The sequence below is a fragment of the Gossypium arboreum genome, chromosome 6, assembly GCF_025698485.1.
Source record: "Gossypium arboreum isolate Shixiya-1 chromosome 6, ASM2569848v2, whole genome shotgun sequence".
Lineage (NCBI taxonomy): Eukaryota > Viridiplantae > Streptophyta > Magnoliopsida > Malvales > Malvaceae > Gossypium > Gossypium arboreum.
The window spans coordinates 94,409,289-94,415,326 of NC_069075.1; the positions used below are offsets into that span (position 1 = coordinate 94,409,289).

General features: G+C 37.2%; 1 non-coding gene across 1 annotated transcript; it reads right to left on the reverse strand.

Annotated features, from left to right (window-relative positions):
- Positions 1–3,401: 3,401 nt before the first annotated feature.
- Positions 3,402–3,508, reverse strand: LOC128294582 (small nucleolar RNA R71). Its single transcript, XR_008284890.1, has one exon. It is a non-coding gene; the product is annotated as a small nucleolar RNA R71 (small nucleolar RNA).
- Positions 3,509–6,038: the final 2,530 nt, after the last annotated feature.

The following is a 6,038-nucleotide window of genomic DNA, read 5'->3' on the forward strand; positions in this document are numbered from 1 at the left end:
TATGGTGCCCAGTTTATGAATTGATTTAAAAATATGTCTATGGTACATGAAGTGCATTGAATTATCATACATAAATGTGATTTCTATGATTATGGATATTATGGGAAATTGTAAGTTCATATGATTTTTAGTAAGGCAATGTGTAATTTAATGTTATTGCCTTGATATTAAATGAGATGTAAGTTTATATGTAAGTAATACATCAATATTACTTGTATTATGATATTTTATAATAATATTGGAAATATGTTTGTTGATAATTACTTGATTTTTGAAATTGTTGGAAAAGAGAGAGAAATCCCGGTTGAACCTTCGGAAAGATTGGATGATACAGATGGTATGTAGCTAGGTCACATGTATGGTGCTGAGTGCACATCATGTGTACAAGAGAGCTACAAGACATTATGATGTAGCTAGGTCACATGCGTGGCTCCAGGTGAAGGACACCATGTAGATAAGAGAGCTACGAGATAAACTGGCTAGGTCACATGGGTGGTACTGAGTGTTCACCATGTGTACAAGAGAGCCGAACTATATGATGGGTAGAGCTATGTGCTGAAACCACCAAGTATCGAGGATTGATTCGAAATATTCAACGGGAGACTCTCTATGTATTGCTTTGTGAGTTTTGTGATGAATAAGTGCAGGAACTTGGTTATGTGAATGATGTGTACATTAAGCGACTGGGATGTGGTAAGGTTATAAACAAGTAAATTATACGTAAGGATGATTTTATGGTGACCTTGTAATCATGGGCCTATACTTGTGATGTATGAAATGTGGTGAAAATGATTTGTGATATGTATGTTAAAATGAGGTTAATACAAAGAAAGTGTGAAAGAGTGAATTAGCAATAAAACTGTTTTGGACAGTAGCAGTGACGTGATTTTGAAAGATCACCAAAAATAGTAGAAATTGAATCAAAGGCTGAATGAGATATTAAATTAAATCTTAATGATTATATTTTCGTATAAAAGAAACAGAGCAAGAAAAGGAGTTCTATATTTTGAGATATTTATGTTTTTGTGAGACTGGTTCAGAATGATTACGTGATCCCCTGTTCTGACTTTGGAAAATCACAAAAATTTGGATAAAAATAATCAGAGGCTTAAACTTATATTTTTACAATCTATAATGAGTCTATTTTCAAGATAAATCAACAAGAACATTATCCAAGTTCTGTTTTGTGAGATAATTAATTTTTAGTGAAGAGAGGTCAGAACTGTTAGAAAGTGAAACAGGGGAAAATTTAATGAATAAACTGTACTAATTGGCTAAACCAAAAATTATGAAAATTTTATGGTAGAAATATATGTGAGTCTAGTTTCAGGAGAAATTTACGGATCTTAATTTGGAGCTCTGTAGCTCGAATTATAAATAAGTAAGTGACTATGACTCATATGGATAGTTTAATGTGAGCATTTATTAGTAAATTGTGAAATCGTACTTACAAGAATGCTATTTTCATTAAGGATGTGGAATGGAGAGGAGGAGGAGGAAAATAAATATATGTGGAATACATGGAAACTATGGTATATGAAATATTGATATAATGAAATAAATGATATGTGTTTATTAGAAAACAGAAAGAGAATGATATGTATCATGACATGTATATATATATATATATGACTAGTCTCAATGTAATGCTTGTTGGGTATGGAGTTGAATTGAAATGTTTCAGGCAAACATGTTATTCTGCGCATCTGAATTGTGGTATTTTATAAAGATATGATCTAGCTTTAAATATGAATGCTTGATGATTAAGCCGAAGATATTTGGTAGGATGATAATCTTGGTATAAATGTACAAGTGTGTAAGAGATTAAGGTTGACCAAAGCTTGGAAAATAGCCTAGGTATATTCCACACAGGCAGAGACACGACCATGTGTCTCAGCCGTGTATGGAACACGGCTTTGGGAGACGGGCGTGTGAAACCTTAAAGCATGAAATTTCCAAGATTTTCGTAAGTTCTCGGTTTAGTCCCGAACCCTTTTTAAAGTATGTTTTGGGCTTCGTAGACTCAAATAAGGGACAATGTGTAAGTGAATGAACATTTTGAAATATGAATGAAGTTTTATGGCCCGTATTTTAGTTTAATGTTTGTATGTTTGTCCGGTAACGCCTCGTACCTTATTCTGGCCTCGGGTAGGGGTAAGGGGTGTTACAAGCTGAGTTGTTTGCGTGCCTAGGCATAGGGTGACAAGATTTTTCCGGATTAGTGAAACCTAATAAGGGGATCCATAGATTGAGTTAATGCAACCCTAGGGTGTTAATTAGAGAAAAGTCTCAATTATTCAATCTAGGGATTAGATGTTATTAGTCTTGAATAGGGATAATAATATAACTTAGGGATCTCCATAGAATAAGTTAAATGAATAAATCGTCCGATTCGGAGCCAGAATAACAAGTATAGTCTAGGTGGATTTTTTCCTTAGGTATTGTCTGAATTCAATCGATTTTCCCAAAAGAAATTCCCCAATTATATTCTCTGTGAGTTCTTAGTTTAGATAATTAGTTAGTTAAAACAAAACCTCTTTATTCTTAGGCTAGATAATAAAAAGACAGTCATTACTAGTACTTTTAGTTCCTTTGGGTTTGACAATTCGGTCTTGCTAAAACTATACTACTGTTCGATAGGTACACTTGCCTATATCGCGATAATAGTTAGTTTCAAGAACGATTAATTATAAATATTTAAAACCTATCATGAAATCATGCGATTAAGTTTTTGGCGCCATTGCTGGGGAACTAAGATATTAGAAACGCTCAATTTTTATTACTTTAGCCATTTACTTTTTCTTTCTCTTGGAAGGTTTTTATAGTCTATGACTAGAAGAAACCTGTCAGGATCACTATTTTTTGACGAAGAAATCGATCGCACAGTTCGTAGAAACCAAAGAGAAATAAGGTGAAGCTTAAGATACACAAAGAACAAGCAAGAGGACGATACTCAACCCTCAACCGAAGAGATGGCTGAAAACCAAGACAATCAGCTACCTCCTGTAATTGCGGTTAATCAAAATCCTGCTCCACGCACTATGTATGATTATGCTAAACCTTCTTTAACAGGAACTAAATCAAGCATAGTTAGACCTGCTGTAGCTGCAAATACTTTTGAACTGAAACCTAACACAATTCAAATGATACAAAAGTTTGTTCAGTTTGATGTTTTGCAGGATGAAAATCCCAACGCTCACTTAGCAAACTTTTTGGAACTATGCGATACATTTAAAATTAATGGTGTTTCTGATGATGCCATTCGTCTTCGGTTATTCCCTTTTTCATTAAGGAACAAAGCTAAACATTGGTTGAACTCATTACCACGAGGGTCAATCACTACTTGGGAACAAATGACCGAAAAATTTCTATTAAAATATTTCCCGCCGGCTAAAACGACCAAATTACTTAATGGTATCTCTTCGTTTGTGCAGATGGACTTAGAAACTCTTTACGATACATGGGAGAGATATAAGGACTTACTGAGAAGGTGCCCTCACCATGGGTTACCGCTTTGCCTACAGGTTCAAACATTCCATAATGGTCTGAATTCGACTCGGCAAATGGTTGACGCAGCTGCTGGCGGAACCATCAATAATAAAACACCTGACGATGCTTATGAATTTATAGAGGAGATGTCACTGAATAACTATCAGTGGCAAATCATGAAGACAAAACCAACTAAAACAGTAGGCGTTTATAACGTCGATTCAGTTACTATACTATCAAACCAGGTAGAACTTCTAAATAAAAAGATTGATGGTTTACTTGGTTCTACCTAGGTACATCCAGTAATGGGGTGCGAGATGAATGGAGGAGGAGCATGCACAGAGTATCAACCCTTCAACCCTAGATCGAGGAGGAAGAAGTCCAATATATGGGTAACAATAACTCTCGATCCCAAAATAACCCATATAGTAACATTTATAATGTAGGTTGGAGGAACCATCCCAATTTCTCGTGGGGCGGTCAGGGACATCAAAGACAACAACATCCTCTGGGTTTTCAACAACCGCCCTATCAACTGAAAAGAAGCCGAACCTTGAAGAGATGCTCACAAAGTTTATCTCGGCGTCAGAACCCCATTTCTAGAACACCGAGACAACACTTAAAAATCAACAAGCTTCAATCTAAGGGCTCGAAACTCAGATAGGCCAGCTTTCTAAACTAATCTCCGAACAACCACAAGGTAGCTTGCCAAGTAATACTGAACCCAACCCAAGGGAACAACTCAACGCAATTAATATTCAAGATGACGAAGGAGTCGTTGAGCTTGAGCCAGAACCGATGCAGGAAACTGTGGTAAGCAAAGGTCAATGTGAGGTAGGTCATAATAAAAACAAATCAGTGAATGTTGAATATAAACCTCGTGTGCCATACCCTAAAGTGACAAGGAAAGACTGCTCAGATGAACAATTTGGTAAATTCCTTAAACTCTTAAAAAAATTACATATTAACTTACCATTTATTGAAGCCCTATCATAGATGGCAAACGCAACGAAATTTTTAAAGAAGCTTTTAGCAAATAAGCAGAAGTTGGACGAGGCGTCGCATGTGGAACTAAATGCAGTTTGCTCAGCTATTCTCCAGAATAAACTATCCAAGAAACTAAAAGATCCAGGGAGTTTTACGATTCCTTACTTAATTGGTAGTTTAGATATTAATGCATTAGCTAATTTAGGGGCTAGTATTAACGTCATGCTCTACAAAATGTTCAAACAATTAGGTCCTAGGAAACCCAAACAGACTAGGATGAGCATTCAATTAGCAGATAAAACTATAAGATTTCCTAGGGGTATTATTGAAGATGTGCTAGTTAAAATCGATAAATTTATATTTCCCGTGGACTTTATTGTTCTAGACATAGAAGAGGATAGCAACACTCCTTTAATTCTAGGAAAGCCTTTTTTATCAACTGCTAAAACAATCATTGATGTTGGCACAGGTGAACTCACACTCCATGTGGGAGACGAAACAATCACCCTTCAAGCTCGCAATCCTGGCAACACATCGAAAATTGAAGGTGATCGTTTCACCCATTCTACTAAAATTGACAATATGGTACAACCTACTTTGTAGGAAATGAGTCTGAAGGAAGCACATGAGTCATTCTCAAACAATAGTAGAGGACTTGTTCATAAAGATCAAAGGTTACAAATCGAGGAGCTAGATGAATGGCGGATGCATAAATCGAGAACATATGATAAACCAAAACTACGCCAGGACGAGCTCAATACCTTTCCAAATCAACTTAAGGTTGGAGATAAAGTTTTATTAGATACTGCAGATCCTCACATTGTCACTACCAAACCGAATGAAGAAATCCCTCTTACGGTACTTAGCATTTTCCCATTCGGTATAGTCGAGGTGAGTCATCCCAAGTTCGGTACTTTTAAGGTAAACAACACCCATTTAAAACCTTTTTTTGATGAGATTGATGGCAGGAATGAGGAGTATAAACTCCTCAAACCACCATGATCATTCAATGGAAAGGTAAGTCAAGCTTAGACTATAAATAAGCGCTTCTCGAGAGGTAACTCGAACACTAACTGTATTAACTTCTTTAAAATTTAGTTTTCAACACCTAACTTACTAACGGAGCTCTTGAATACAGGTTTTCCACAGAGACACGGCCAAGAGCACGGGCATGCTTTAGGCTTTAGGAAAATAGGGCAATGATTTTCCCAACGTGGGCTACGATAAAACGCCAGATCGTGCGACATGGCCATGGTTGAACCTGCCAAAACAACACGGGCGTGCGACACGCCCGTGTGGAAGAACCATGGGTGAACCTATTAAAATAGCACGGGCGTGCGACACGCCCGTGTCTAGCGCCCGTGGTCGAACCTATTAGATTGACACGGGTGTGGGTCTATATACACGGGCGTGGGAGAAGCGAACAACGCCAGACACGGCTGTGCGACACGACCGTGTGCACCCACATGCCCAAGGAACAGGGGTGTGTACTAAATGTCAAACGCGCCCAAATTCAAAAATTGCAAATCACACGAGCTGAAATTGGGGAACACAGGCGTGTT